The sequence below is a fragment of the Varroa destructor genome, unplaced genomic scaffold, assembly GCF_002443255.2.
Source record: "Varroa destructor unplaced genomic scaffold, Vdes_3.0 BEIS01000005.1, whole genome shotgun sequence".
NCBI classification, from domain to species: Eukaryota; Metazoa; Arthropoda; class Arachnida; order Mesostigmata; family Varroidae; genus Varroa; species Varroa destructor.
Window position 1 is genome coordinate 7,612,236 of NW_019211458.1, and position 16,207 is coordinate 7,628,442.

Consider the following 16,207-nt stretch of genomic DNA (forward strand, 5'->3'; position numbering starts at 1 on the left):
AAAAATCGAGAAGCCATGTTTGTTTGGTTCCACGCAGGCTCCCAAAATTCTATTTACTACGTTATAACGAAACTACTAAGAGCCTGTAAAAAAGGGAAAGAGCGATTTCGTTATAACGTAGTAAATAGAATTTTGGGAGCCTGCGTGGAACCAAACAAACATGGCTTCTCGATTTTTTTTTAATACATTTGCTAGCAGTGAGCAACACGCAGTTACAATAGCAAATCCCAACACGGGATCGTTATGGGTGTCTCGAGTCAAAGAAGGCGAAGATGGGTGGCTGCGGAAAGTGCCCCTGAGCTTAGAGAGTCTCATCTAGAAAATAGCATAATTCGTTCTGGAAAGAATGAAAAGGTCTCGAACGCTGAAGGGCACTTAACGAATCATGCTAGAGCCTGACTGGAAAACTATTTGATGCTCCCCAAATTCTTCAAAGCTCACGCCAGCGGATTTCCACATTTTTCAGTCACCGGCAAATGGAGCTCGCAGCAGTAGCACATTTGTCAACAGGGAAAGCCTCAAAAACCGATTCCATGAGTTCGTCAACAGCAGATCTAGAGGTTTCTGGCAAGACCTTGGTAAGGGACTAAGGGTCAATTGATTGAGACATGGAAGAGAATCTTCGAAGTGATTACGAATACATAATGAACTTGTTACTAAACTGTGAGTGAAACTCTACGCAATAATTGTTAGATAAATAAACCCAACTTGCTTTTCGACCAAAATGATCTCGAAAAACACCTTTTAATAATCACGCTGGGCAGTATTTTTCCTATAAATCCTACAGACCTCAAATTTTTGTCTTCTACTGACGGTCCTTTCTGTGTATGATTACGTCATTGAGCGTTTCTATCCATATTAAAGTGATGCACATTAACGGCAAGAACCAGGTCAAGGAGATGCGTTCCAGTTCTAAATTGACCCGAAATAAGAAAAAATTGTCATTAATGGCTTCCATCAGTATACGGTAAAAATATTGCCCATAGTGCCGTATTGCTACTTCATAAGCTTCCGTCAAATTATCCACTTCATTGTACCTGACCAATTTTGCGGGCCTTGTGAAAAATTTGTCGACCACTTTGTCATAATTGATTCTAACAGATGAAACCATGTTTTTGTGGCAATATTGCCTACGTATCACCTGGTCTTACCAAGAGTGTCAAATACTAGAAAATAGAATATATGATGAATTAGCATCGCTCGTAGCTATAGTAGCGCAGATAACCCATGTAACAGGCGATTAGAAGAGTCCGCAGAGACTCGCACGTCATCGGTCGTCACGCTTCTTAACGATACCGTATGCATCAGTCACTATGACAGACGCCACTTCAAATGACCTCAATAGGATCTCAATAGGTTACGCTGATAGGCCTTTAACATGAAAAAAAAAAGTATCATTTGTTGCTTTGCTTTTGAAGTGTCGTGAAGTGTAACGATTTAAATTCTTGAGATAAGAGTTGTTCATTCAGTCGCAATGATTACTGCCAGCATTTGATGCGTTTACGTCCACTATGTTTTACTACAAATAGCGCTAGTATGTGAAATTGGTCGAAGTCTACTACATAATTTATTTTTATATAGCCGACATCAAAATTAAGACAAAGTTCGTACGTTTCTATTACTTGTATCTAGTATGCACCAGTGGGTCCGGAATCGAGTAACGAAAATCGCATTGCTAAATAGCCTATCGCACCGTTGGGAAGAGGCCACGGTGAGTACTGCACTGCTGTCTTACGTTGGTTAGTTATTTAAAAGGGATCTCCTTTGTGAGACTACATTAAAAAAAAAAAAAGGCCCGTAAATAATAATAAGTAACCTTAGTGTCAAACCATTATGGAACAGTAGCCTAGCTAGTCAGTTTTTGTAGTTCAATTAAAACGTTTTTAGGGAATCTGGTTCACGGGATACATTTTTTTGGAAAAGCTACAATTAGCAGAAAAACTAGTTACCATGCCATGGGTTATTCCGCGAAGAAAAGCTTTAGCGAACAATAAAAGTATCGAATAAAGTGGGCGTAATATAATAATAGTTGCAATATTAACGAAGGATTTATCTATTGTTACGGATTTCCTTACGAGAAATAAGACTTAATTCTTCCCGGTATTTTTATTTCTGAACATGCTCATGGGTAGTCCAGGGAGGAAAAGCGTCGTGGGGTAGATGTGCTGAAAAATAAAGTTTAGACAATTATCCTTTGCCAGCTTCCGTTATTGCTGATATTTCTCATCAATTCAGAGTTTTGTACGCTCTCTTTTTAATGTGTCCCGAACGATTTCACGCCTGAGGTTTGTATGATTTCCGGGTATGTCAATTTGATTATTTGTTTCGAAGTTTAGCAATTTAAGCTGATCGCGTCAGCCTCCGCTGACCAATCGCTATGCCATCGCTTCAGTCTACTGTGTGTTAATTTTCAGACAAATGTTTGTGATGTGTGTTAATGTGGGCTAAAGTCGATAACATTTGTTGCAAACGAAATCGGGCGCTACTGCAAAGGAGAAGACCATAACATAATAATCTGTGCTGTAATACCTGTTTATTATTCATTATGGACAGTCGGAGACTAATAACACAAATAAAGATGTTTACGGTCGTCCTAGTAGGTAAAACCGTCTGTCTGAACGACAGGTCAGTCTTTGGCTTCTTTTTTCAATGTACTAAAAAAGGGAATGTCTGTATGAACCACCTCAAGGAAATGCAGACTATTTCAAGTTACGATTCCCCAGTTCCTTCTGATGTGTGAGACTCAGACGTAAATCTGTCCTACTATCAACTATGCCTCTAACCATGCTCTTTTGGCACGAAGCTATTATACAATTAGGTGCGTAAACCATAAGAACCTCATAGTTCTGCCATCTTAGCCTTCAAATACTATGTTTAAAGCCAGGAGCCCTACTTTTTTACTCTAATCACAGGATTCTCTTTAACTCGCTGTGTCTTTGCTCGTTTGCTTTAAACTCGTTATTTTCTTTGAGTACTTTGATCCCTGTTGTCAGTCCTCCTGTAATATAAATACCTTCTCCATATCCGTAACTGGCGTAAGTCCGCATAACTGTGCGTGTTCTAACCTTTTTTTGGCCAGACCGAGAGCATGGCAGCGTAATATAGTATGCTCCTGCTAGTCTGTCACACAGGGCACAAATATCCATTTAGGTTTTACATATACTATCTATATACGTCTGGAATTAATCGTACCGCACCCGAGTGATGTCGTACGTCAACTCGCCGTGCGGCTTATCGTACCAAATCAGTAGCCTGATGTAGCTGCTGACCTAATTGAGCTTGTGTCCGTTTGTTCTGCTATTTTAGAAATAGCACCCACTCGGCCAGTATGACCCAGGGAAACACTTTGGCATCAGGATTAGAACGGCAGCAGCGAAAATCACATTGTGAGAACAAATGACCCTGATGCCAACTGTGCTCGCAGCAGCCAGCAATGTCGCTTCGTTTTTCTCGGCACCCAGGGTTCCAGTGGGAAAGCGCGCAGAACAACTGCCTCAGTTACTAAGCCTAGTAGGCGTCTGGAACCTTTTGATGCTCCTCTTATTCTTGGCACTACACGCGCTAGGCTGGTCGTAATCTTTATTTCCTTCTCAGCCACATGTCTTCTGCATGGAGTTCCTCTTAGAACTGTAACTATCATAACTTTTAGGTACGTTACCTCTTTCTTCAGGTCTATTTTTCTACGTCCTTAGAGTTATCTTCACACCTTAGCAATGCTTCCTGTCAGTTAGGTGTAGGAAGTTGCTCTTCTCGAGGGCAAGCTTCCGATAATACTCGTCCATGCATCTTTGCACCTATGCCAGGGCTTCGGTTGCTTATTTCTTAATACTGTTTTCTTCATTTGGGTCGTCATCGAAGTCACGAGGTCGTCGCTATACGCTACACATTTAACTCTTCCTAGGGCCGTCATGTCTTCGTCTCAGCTAATGTTCCAAAGAATGAGCCCTAGAACCGAATTCTTGGGAATCCTAGCCATGACTGGTAGCCTCTCCTATATCAAGAATTTTGTCATATAAATGAGATGATTCTTCGAAAGCGAGAAACTTACTTTCTTTACATGCACTCATAACAGTTTCCCGGCTCATGATGTTAACTTACGTCTCTTACGTTTAGCTTCTAATTTTCAGAGACTTAGTTCTTTCATCGTAGGCCTTATTGATATCCGTTTCATCGACACGAGTGTCTATTTCCGCTTTTAAAAATCGAACTGACTCTTCCAGAGCGTTTCCTTCTCTATTTAATTTTCTGTAAAAAAACGTCCACCTGCGATGTTCTCCATAGCTTTAGTAGTTGCATTCAGCGAGCACATAAGCTTGTGATCTAGTGGACTTATCCGTCTTTGGGCTCATTTACACGGACTAGGTTAACTTTTTCTGCCTAGGTCCGTAAAGAATTCGTGCCACCGAACAAGAAGCCTGACAGTTCCCGAAAGCATTCCGTTTGGGTTTGCTACTTTCTTTTTGAGACGAGATGTGCGTTTTCTATTTCCTCTGTAATCACCTCTGATATTCCCCTGTAAGCATAGATATTTGCCTAGAAATGCCTGTTCGTGAAACAGAACCGAATTCTCTCCTCGATAGTTTTCTTCGCGTTATTGTACAACATTTTCTTCACTGGTCTCTTAGGGTTTCAGCGATCTCTGCGCTTGACTGACATTTCTGGCGGTGATCTCTGTGATTGTTGAAAAGTACTTAATTTTCCTGTTCGCATGCCCTGACCGAGTAGTGGCTGAGCATGCGCTCATTCATCTGTTTTTGGACCTTACGGAAAAGTGTGCTAATCTCATTATCAAACGTCATAAAATTAAGTCACATCTCAGTATCACAGATCCTCCATTTCCTCTTAAGGTAACTTTAGTCCTTCGGCAACTGCAGTGAATGCAACGTATCAATGATAACTTGAGCTGATTTGTTTTTAGCCACTCTCCAACCTTTTATATGTGACAGGATCTCAGCATTGCCAACAAACGGTTTCTTTTGCGGTCAGTAACTCTATATTTCCTTATTGGTTGAATCTTGGTTGTCATTAATGATCATAAACCCTGGTTCTGCATCCAGTCCTGTAAGGATAAATATCCTTCTGCCATGTATATGCTGGCTTGGAAACCCATTTAAATCTTGTTTCCTATCTATTGCGTTTCTAATCTTTGGCCCAACACTTTTAGGAACCGATTAAATTTGTCTTTATTTAAAAAGAGAGTGGCAGTGATAAACAAATGCCACCCGACCTATCTAGCTCTAGGTAAAAGTTTCTTCCGTACTTTCACCCCCTACTACTTCCGAAGTTTTGCTCCAATCAGCAGATAATCGTACCAGCCCTATACTCAGCTACTCCATCCTGGTGAGGTCACAGTTCTTGTTTTGTTCGACTCGCTTAGCAAACAAGTTCTAGCCTCTACGTTACCACACCAAATACATAATATGCTTCGTCGCTTCACTGTAACTTGGCTTGATCATTTTGTTGTCTTGCTATATAGGAAATCCACTACCGAAAGTCTCATGTCGATTGCGTTCTTCGTTCTTTTCTGCGGTTGGTGGTCCCTGTTGGGTCTTTCAGTTCAGCCTGTTCATGACTTGCCGGCTTTATACAACCTTTCTTGTTTCTTCTACAGTTTTCTGTCTTGGGCCTTCGGGCATCGTACAGAGATTGCTATGTGCCTATTTGTTTCACACGCACAGCAATGGAAAGTCGAGCCTTTGCAGTCCTGGAGTACGTGTCCATCAGAGCCGTACTTGCGGTAACGTTTCCCACCGACTTTGCTTTCTTAGCCCAGTATTTCCCTTTTTGGCAGATGTAACATATCAGCGGTTGGATCCACTCTTCTGGCGACTAGTACCTTCTTTCTTGCTTCACATTTCTGTATCAAGGCAAAAAATCTTCTGACCGGCCAAGGAAAGTATCGATACCAGGTTAGACCAGGACTTACCCTGGATTCCTATAAACGGACCTACATATTCTTTGGAAAGCCTAGTGCGAAGTTGTTACCTATTTGTTAGGCATCTAGGAAGCAGTCGATGTTCTTTAAAACGACAATCTTTGTAAAGCCAGCTTCCTGGAGATGTACTTGAGCTCCAGCCTTAATGATATCATGAAAAATTTGCTTTCTTTTACCTAAATTTTCTGCACTTTCATCACTAGGTCCTCATTCGGTGTTTTATTTAGAGCTCCCTCTTATTTGCTTGCCCTATGTGGTTATACGCGAGCTCCTATATCTCTGAGGATTGTTTTAAATTGTTTACGTTTGCAGTTTTTGATCCAATGATATGGTCGTTCTGTTGCCTCCAGGCAAAAAAAGCTCTGTCTCAACCTAATATCTGTTAAGTTTAAGACCGATATCATTTTCTCGATGGCATACCTCTCCTAGGCTCTTGTCCATAAATAAATATAGGTAAAATCTTCTTGTGTTTAGCCTTTTTTTTTTATCAGAGTTACTTTTTTTAAAGGACTTCAACGAAGCCTTCTGCAGGCCCGGTTGAGCCAACTATTGAAACCATCAGATATTTGGTGAATAGGACTGGTCCAGGATGTTAACGCCTGTTGGCCCTTCATGACCAACCGTTTTGAAACCCTCGCAGTTTTCTAGAACCGCTCGGGAGTCAACTCTGAGGGCAAAGGACTTAAAACCAGACTAAAATTGGCTTGCAAGTCATCTAAATATAGCCGCTTTCTTATCGGATTTTTTGGTAACCAGCATAGCTTGGTCGCTCTAGAATGCCATGGCGCTTTTGTTGCTCAGACTCGATCGCAGGAAGAGCTCATTTGACCGTTCCTTAACTAGTGTCCTTGTTTAGTAGTCATAGCTTTTGCCAGAACTTTCTTATTTGCGGATGCTAACTTTTCCGTTTCGACTCCCTCCAGTTCTTTCAACTTTAATGTTTCATTTTGAGTATAGAAGGCTAGCTTTTTCCTCATGGTTTTCTCTTCTTTCTAGCTATTATCTAGGTCGTTCTTCACTCTTTCAATTTATTTTTTTGAGGAGCTTGTTTTTTCTTAGTTCTCATCCCGTATCTCCTTGAAAAGTCTTCCGACTGCTACCTTAATAACCCTCTGAATGTTTCCGTGTCTGTCGCGCCGTCTAGCTTGGTTGTTCAGTTCGAAAACTACGCTATTCACGGGCTGATACTGTCATGTTTTCAATACTGTTTTTAACCATTTTATTTGACCTTTGGTTCTAGGTAAATATGTGTTTCCTCCTTCTCAAGAACCCGTCATTCAACCATCTAGTACAATGCTATTGGATTGTAGTAAGCGACCTTGAGCAGCTGTAGTAGCTTCATTGGGTCTCCAGTTGTATTATGTCAACTATTCGAGTAACTGAATTAGTCGGCCGGAAATCAGAGAATTCGAAAATCTACGAAAGCACCGTCACTGCTCTGGCGGCCACCATGAATTTTCGCGCTTTTACACTTCGAAAACGAGCTCAAATTACAGCTTTATTGACCGAATCAAGTTAATACTTTGCGCAGGCGATTGTTATATATATATATATATATATAGTAACGCGTATTGAAAACAGACTTGTCTTTTTTGGGGCGACCTCAATGCCGCCCCATAATCGTGAACAGAAAAAAGAAGATAATGCAGGCTTAAGTCAAATGGAGAATTGCTAACTATCCATTTGTTGCTCGGAAGTCGAAATCGTAATGGAGTGGCGAGACGGCACAGAAAAAGCGACTGAGGAAGAGAGCAGGCACATCTGCTGCTGCTGTAAGTGACAATTTAATGGATATGGATAGTAAGTGAGCATTTTGAGTATATACGTAAAAAATGAGTTAATTATACAAACTTAACGTGTTTTTCTGTCCTAAGTTGACGCGAGAAGCAGTGAATCTACGTTCTTATTTGCAGCCTTATCGGGGAGATAAGGCAGATGCTACGGCATCAACCAAATTAAAAGGATATGAGTAGAATGCGTTCTGTTGAACCGTAATCAATCCAGTTGCGTACCTGTGGCGAGCCGCGACCTTTTCTAGAGCATATCTACGATGTCCTTTAGGTACAAGGCCAACAGTGTTTCAACCGGTCAAATTAATTAGTACGCAAGTGTACACTTTAATCCCGGTGCATATTGTTTCTGCTGGCATCCATGGAGAAAGGTACTATAGAAAAGTGTTTATGAGCTAATATAGCATATTTACATTGCGACGTTATTCTTATTTGAATCAGAACAGAGACTATGCATAAGATCTGTTCAGGCCCAGGACGTAGTAGTCTCGAATGTGCATGAGGTAAACCACGTATCGGATGTGTGCAACTATTCAGCCAGCGAGCAGAACAAAGTAGACTAATTTCTGAACACATTCATTTTATTCGGTACATTTGGCCAGTCGGGTGTATAATAAAATGTTTTATTGAATAATATATCATTGTTAAATGTTGATTTTAATAATAAATGCACAAGTGTACATCTATAAATATTTACACAGCGGCATTATGCTGGCTCTACTTTATCTAGTGGAGTTAAACATTTACATATTTTCCCCTACGATGGTTGATGAGGTCAGACCAAATGCTGACATATAAGTTCTTCCCTTTATGCCCCCTCCATTGGGCTAATCAAACTGAAAAACACCATCATACAAATGCAGCTCCGACATAAGAAGATGCTCTGACTACTGATAATTAGATCGGCCATCATTTTCGACTAAAAATAATCCCAATCTGAAGTAGCGCAAAATATCGGGAGATACTTAATTGCCTAGTTAAACATTTGCATTTTATTAAACTTTGAAACTGGGTGTCACTGTTAAATGATATCGGGCGGGAAATAGTATATGATAAGTTGTATTTTTATTTGATTGGTATATCTAGTTTTACTACGGCGTGTAATTTTGTAGCCAAATATTAAAAATCTGCTTAGTAAAAACTCGGCGAAAATCAGGTAGAGATTTAAATTTTATGCAAAAAAAAAAGAAAGAAACGATTAAAGAACCAATGAATAGTAAGTTAGTTATAGACGTGTTAGTTTTAATAAGTTAATTATAGAACAGCTTGAAGGTAGGTGCACAACTTACAAAAGGTAATGTGATATAGCTCATAAGTTACCTTAATAAAAGGATGCTACAAACAGATTTAATTAGGTTGGAAAAACGTATTTACTTCACAGTGTATTTCCTCAACGCGGACGCTTCATTTATTTGACTAAATTCAAACACAATGCTATTTCTACTATGAGCGGTACCAACGAGTGTTTGCACTGTATAGTGAGACTCGGCTATACACGTACCTATAGACACCCATTGTATAAATAACTAAAGGGCCTTCCGAAACGTTGAAGCTTCTCTGTGGGAATCAGAGCATGTAAAAAGAAAAAAGACAAGAAAGAGCCTTCTTTGGCCAAGTTGGCTGGCTAAGTGTTAGATTGGGTATTGCATTCGCTCAGGGTGAGTTGATTCTTAATCCGCATGCCTTCGTAGACATCAAATAAGATGCGGTTTTATCTAGAAAACGTTCTAAAAATAACTTCTATCTGCAAAAACGCGGCGATCGATTCGATTGCCCCCCACGCGTATGTTCATAAATGTAAAGTGTTTGGGTATGATATAGTTGGTAATTGATCAATGGGAGCTAGGGGAACGCGGGACTAATTAGGCCTACATTCGCGTAAGGAGGGCGTTAACAACAACCATTACTACAAGCTGAAGGAAAATAATGCCGATGTATTCACTGAGGACCCCTTTCTCCTGTGAGAAAAGAAGAAAATAACTATTACAGGCACCTATATCACTGGTAGCTATGAAAGTTATATGGATCGGAGATCAGATGGTCTACTAATTTTTTTTTGTGAGCAGAAATTAAAGGAAGAGCAATCGTCGCTATGTTTCCTAATCATGTAGTGCAACGTTATCTAAGTCATCTCGTACAGCGGAGATCCTCAGTGCATTGCTGAGCAGCGTGGGGCTGGACTTCGTTTGGCCAAGATGGCGGTACAAGCACGAGCTGGGTTTTCTTTGAAAACTGTGGAAAATTATAACAATGCGCACTCTGCTTTACAAAGCCAACCTGGCGCAAATAATAAGGTCGGTATAACCATCGTCATTATTCACGATTTTGTCATCTATCTGACTGGGTAATCATAATCGATTAAATAGAATTTGAGATGATTGACAGAAAGATCATTTTGAGCATAGCAACTGTTCAGCTGCGTCATGGCAATGCGACCTTAAATTTCTTGCAGACGAAACCTAGACGTGTGTGCATGAAGATGTACCACTTCGATGCGATGCTCTAGGGGCCTGATGTACAATGTTAAAAAACGGAGCTGAACTGTGCTCAGAGGCAGGCTGATCTTCGAAACGCTAAATGGCCGATAGCATTCGTTATTATTAGCAGAAATATATATATATATATATATCCGTGTCTCTCCGTAGACGTTTATGTAGAGGACAACTAAAGTATGCCTATACCTCTCTATTTTTTTCAAAAGATTAATATAAAACGTTGATAATACAGTGCTAAACTCTGGTTTCATTTGCAGCTTCAATATGTCCCTTTGTTGAAACATGTTTCTGAAATAATAACGTGTCGACTTGCCGTCAATGTAGTAAACTACGACGGATGCGGCTTGTTATAGTGGTATAGTATGAGGAGACAAATGTGGCGCCTGTTCCCAATCAGCCGCAGAATTTCTAGCTTTAAACTTTTTCGTGTTTGACGTTCGCGCGTCAAAAAAAAATGATCATTTATAGGGTTGACTCTCTTGAATATCCGACTCGTTCGCCGCAGCAGTAGTAAGCGGACCCTTTGATTGAGCGTAAGTTATAGGTAGAAAATGACAACGTTGAGCGTAAGTGATAAGCGGCGGAAGACCAATAGTTGTTGTATATCTATGTATCTATCTGGAAGGCGCATGGGAAATTGGCATTTGAACACCGTGACAAGCATAATTAATAATGGCCTATAGGTGGCTCACCTAAAGGCATGGTACGAAATTGGAATACCAATTATACGATATAGCTCGTGAAACTTTTGCAAGTTTTTATCCAAAGGGAAGACATCATTTTCAAACATTATCGTTCTTTGATCAGCCTTGCTATGCTTATGAAACGTTCGATTTGTTTGTGTTTGTGAATAAGGAAAATATACTAGGTAGAAAAGGCACAAGGGAAACATCGATACTTCAACTATGAGCCGGCGCGTCCCCTTCTGACAGGCAATTGTGTTATAATACAGTTGTTTTTGTTATTGGTTACTGTTCATACAAGCGTCGTTGTTTGAGTGGCTGTTTCTAAACGTCAATGACCAAGATGAGTCAATAAAACGAAACCCTAAGAAATAGAAGTTAGCAATTAATAACAATAGGTTATATAGCAGACGCACCTATGCCTGTGCTGTTTCTAATTAGAATTTATTAAATATGGGTATCATAAGTTTTTTTTTCAAAATACCGATCTCATACTTGTTCCTTTATGTCAATTTAAAGAGGATTTCCAATTTGTACACGCTGCCACGCTTCATAGGCTTTTGCCCTGTTCTTCAACGTCCACGAAAATCTCGATAAGCGGCATTTTTGTTTCGTAAAATATGAAAATAAAAAAATTGGACGCATAGCTTCGAAACAACGGAGCACTTTATGATAGAACGCACGATAAACCGCATGGCGTAAAACATAAGTGTATCGTAAACATAACGACAGTCTCATTGAGAAACATCAATTACACATTTTCTGCAGTGGGCTGTTTTCGCTAGTTACACTTTTAACCTGTTGGGTTTGTCTTTTGTTAAGCCCGTTCTAATGTAGCGGGTTATGATCGCGCAATTGTACTAAATTCTGGCGCGATATTCCGCAATAAAAATCTACCTAACTTTTTTACCTTTATACGCTATTGCTGGTTATCAGGCCATGAGTATCTTCAGCCGCTGTAGAGACAGTGCCTGGATCAGGTATAACTAAAGGTGTCTTCTTTAAACTTACTAATATTATATCAAACAAAGGCTCGCTAAAAAATACCGGATACTTTATAAAGAAGTCACTCATTGTGGAAATACGTAGGTTTATTACTGTGTAGCAAAAGCGTAATCCTGGACCGTTAGTAATTTCGCCTCGGAATCACAGATCGACGCTCTTATGGGACTCCAGCCTTCGACAATAATATACTAAGAACATCTTCCAGTTGACATCTGTGAAAAACACTATTCAGAGCGTTCCGACTGTTGGTATATCGAAATAACGTTAGGTTTTGTTTCGGTATTAAGGGATTTCTAATAAAAGCGACTAGCAATCTGCTTGATTTTAACAACGAGGTGATCCAAAGCATATATCTGGATAAAAGACTGCTCAAAAACAATGTCACAACAGAGAACGAGAAAAGCAAAAGGTAATCCATATGCCATAAATAAAGGTTCAAGAGATTCTTAGAAACGATTTAAAAAGACGCATTATTATACTGGCTTACTTTCTATTGGCTCACACTGGATCTGTTACGTACGACACCCTGCATTTACGTTGTGCGTTCGATCTGTCGATATGTGTTACGCAGGTCTCCCACTAACATTTCTAAAGACTAGGACTCTAATCTTGACTGAGACACAACTCATGTTTAGAATTGATAGGCATTTCTATATACATTGCTTCTGAGTTCTGGTTTAAACGTAGCCAATATTCATCCAAAACAGCGATCTTCGAAAAAAAAAGTCTGACAGCTTTTAGTGTTTAAAACGAAAAAATCTGTTAAAGGAAAAGCACCCAATGCACCTTATAGATGCAGAGAAAGCTCGATGTCGATATATCAAAAACCGTATGTACCGTATAGAAAATTTAGGCACACCAGAAAATGTAGTTTCAGATTAATAACAAATCACGTTTTCACGCTTCTTCTCCACAAATATCATAGTTCACACGAGAAACCGTTTCAAATCGAAGCTTTGAGTCTATCTAAAAGGTGGTCAAATTTATGAGCAAGGGTTTAAGAAAAGGTTGTCGATAGTTTAACGGGGCGCCTTCTGGTGCACTTTAATACCAAAACAAATTTAGCAGAAATGATTATAGCATAATTATTTAACATATGAATAACATCGAATTAAACAAAGATTATTTACCAAATAGGTAAAAATCAATAAATAAGGTAAATAATTCCGATAAGGTACTATCGACTTTATAGCAAAAGTCCGACAATGAGCGCGCTTCGAAATTATCATGCTCGAACATAGGGCAAAAAGTCTACAAGCAATAATACGTATCGCCTTTAGATTGCTATACAAGATCGAGAGATAAAATGTAGAGGTCAGTTTGTTTTCTTTGAATAATTCGGAAGCACTTACTAAGGGAACTTTAACCACAATTCAGCATTAGTCCTTACTGATGCAAATCAAGCAAAGGAAGATATAAGTAAAAACACGGTTCTATCTAGTAAATTCATAAAAAAAAAAAAAAAAAAAACAGAGGTTAGAACAAAACCCACGACTATCGTTGAGAGGTAAGTACCAAGGGAACGCGAGACAGCGAACAGCTTTAGTGTGTAGAACTTACAGAAGACGAACTACTTCTGCTCATAGAGCAGATATTAGTTATGTAAAAGATGATCGTTAACTGATACTCTTGAACCGACCATGCAGGGGAGGTGGCCAGAAAAATAAAATCATAAAAATATACAGGACTGACAAAAAATCAGGCAGTTATGGCGGCCATCGACGAAATTGATGCGTTCATACATACTCATAAGGACTTTAGAAGCATTACCTTAAGTGCAATGAAGCGGCCTAGAAAGGTGAAGAAGGCGGATACGAAATTCCCTGCAGCTGTTTGTCTTAGCTTACCTAACATTGTCAACATTGAAGCATTTGATTTTTGATCGTTTTTATAACTTGTATTTACAAATATCAAGCGTTTGAGTCAACGTCATTTAGTAATAGAAATTGACAGTGTTGAAAGTTTTATTTAGACCGGCATCCGTATTAATTAATGCTGCAAGTCCACAACCGTATTCGACAAAAAGGGACGATAGACTTCTCTATTGTTTTCCTACTGTTATACGAAAATATCAGAATCCTGCGTGTCAGCTTAAACTGTCGAATAGAATATTAGGTTTAAAAACAAACGATGGAAGTGTTTTTAGGTAAAGCGAACCAATTTTTTTCCCTTTCATTCACGACACCAACCAGTATTCTTGGACCATGACGGTCCAGTGGCTGACTCAAATTAATAAATTTGGACTTAGTTGAACCTTTGTCTGCTAATGACGATAAGCATGTGGTTGCAGTTAGGACGGGCCTACGAAGTAAACATCGATCCCATTCCGATACGGAAGGTAGGCCGTGGTAGATATGACCCCTTTTCCCTAAGTATTTCTGTACTGCAGAGGCATCAAGAATGCTATCTACGACATCTACACGTTGACCGTGCCTCAATGAGAATCAATCAGACAGGAGAATCGTTCTTTGTTGTCACCGCTTCGAAGAAATAGCATTTCTATCACAATGTGATACTCATTCTGCCGTGAGCTGTGCACGCCCTCCGTGTGCGTCGCTGGAGAAACTGTATTATATTCCCTGATGCACTCTGAGCAGCAGCGAACTACTGAGGTGGCACAAACAGTGCTAACACAAATCAAGCTATATTAACTAACATAACACTTATATGCGAAGACGAAAACCTTTGCACCTATCTGTACCGTACTTCTTATCTCGGGGCGGCTAGTAAATAAAAAAATTGGTCTTCACGTCGTGCCAGAGTTACTCTGGCAGTACAGATAATGTCTAGAAGTACATTTCGCTTGGCGAAAGACATGATTATCATGAAGCATTAAACCACGTTTGAAAATTAATTGAACCCCAATATCCCAAAGACGCAAGTAATAAAACAAACCAGGCCGTGTTATAAAATCCGGTCATCTACTGATCTAACCGCTTCCAATGGCTCTTGAAGATAGTAGACTATTTACAATAACAAAAGAGGTAGAGATAACCTGAATCCATGTGTTTTGCAAGGACTTTCTCTGAGCGATAAACTACTGTATTTGTCAGGCTTCTATGTAACAAAACGTTGTATATGTATGTAAAATATATAGGCAAAAATATATTGCTTACAGCCAACTGTGAAAATCAAGCGACCAAGCATTGCAAACGAGCCCGCTTTTTTGCCTAACGTACCTACGTGACGTAAAAACTATTAGCACGTAGTAAGTATATGCATCGCAAAAACGTTTACTTATTTAGACCGATTGTGTGCTGTTTTCAAACCCGTTCCGACATAGGACATGGCTGTCTGTCAGCGTAGCCCCATCTCGTAACTAACTGCACGATCTGGCCGAATGGAACGGGCATTTATTATTTTCCACAGTTTTTATACCTTAGCTGTCAAGCTTATGGTTCCGATTTGCTTTGCTCATGGGGCTAAGCCATGTTCCTTATCGAACGTTAGACGTTTACTATACTGAAATAATATGCTGCATATGCGCATAATCATACGCATGTGTGACATGTAAAACATTCCGTAATCTATCCACATGCTGAACCTTGACAATATTTAATATGTGCTTGGGGATCGCGCGAAGGTGCCCGCTTGTCACTCTGACTTTTCATGTTCGAAACTGCGTATTGTCACAAAGGCTTTTGGGTGAAGTGCTCATTACCAGTCAGTTGAGTCAGAAGGCTCAATTTGGATCGGTTCTGCGAATTGGGCCTTTTTAAACGTCTAGGTCGCTTCGATCTAGGTAGGTAAATCATCAGGAAATTTCTAATTATCAATGTCTCTGACCTAACTGTAAACGATGGAGTGACTTAACGAATTAAACGTTATATTCAATAATCTTTTTTTATGTGATGGCAGTGATGGCAGCGGATGTCGAGATAAGATTTAGCATGAGCTATTTGTAATCGCATGCCTACCAAACAGCCAGCGCCATTGCCAAATATTGATATGGGTGTTCTAGCACCAAAGGAAAATTTTTGAAATCAACAAGGACAGCATTGATCGTTGATTTTCACAAACCTAAATATAGTTCTTCCTCTTTCCGTTCGATCCTCGGGCCCACGGTATCCACCAATTGGGCGCTCAAGCTTCCGGAATAAGCTGATTTTCGACAGATTCTTTGCCTGGTTTGCCATAAGTTTTTTGAAGTCGTACATCTATCATCGTGCTTACCTTCCGTATCGTTTATCGCGAGTGTAAATTGCACGTGTCAGAATGATCGATCAATTGTAAAGCTAGGGATTTGCGATTAGGTTGCCACATGGTGTCTATCAGGCAAGCTTAGGCGCTTCTCTCTAT

The 16,207-nt window shown here is 39.8% G+C and overlaps 1 long non-coding RNA gene across 2 annotated transcripts; it reads left to right on the plus strand.

Annotated features, from left to right (window-relative positions):
• The first annotated feature begins 170 nt into the window (after positions 1–170).
• LOC147755229 (uncharacterized) lies at positions 171–8,279 on the plus strand. Of its 2 annotated transcripts, XR_015329027.1 has the most exons (3): positions 171–663; positions 1,633–1,711; positions 7,176–8,279. It is a non-coding gene; the product is annotated as an uncharacterized LOC147755229 (long non-coding RNA). The 2 variants fall into 2 exon arrangements; XR_015329025.1 differs by lacking the exon at positions 171–663 and having other exon boundaries at positions 1,573–1,711.
• Positions 8,280–16,207: the final 7,928 nt, after the last annotated feature.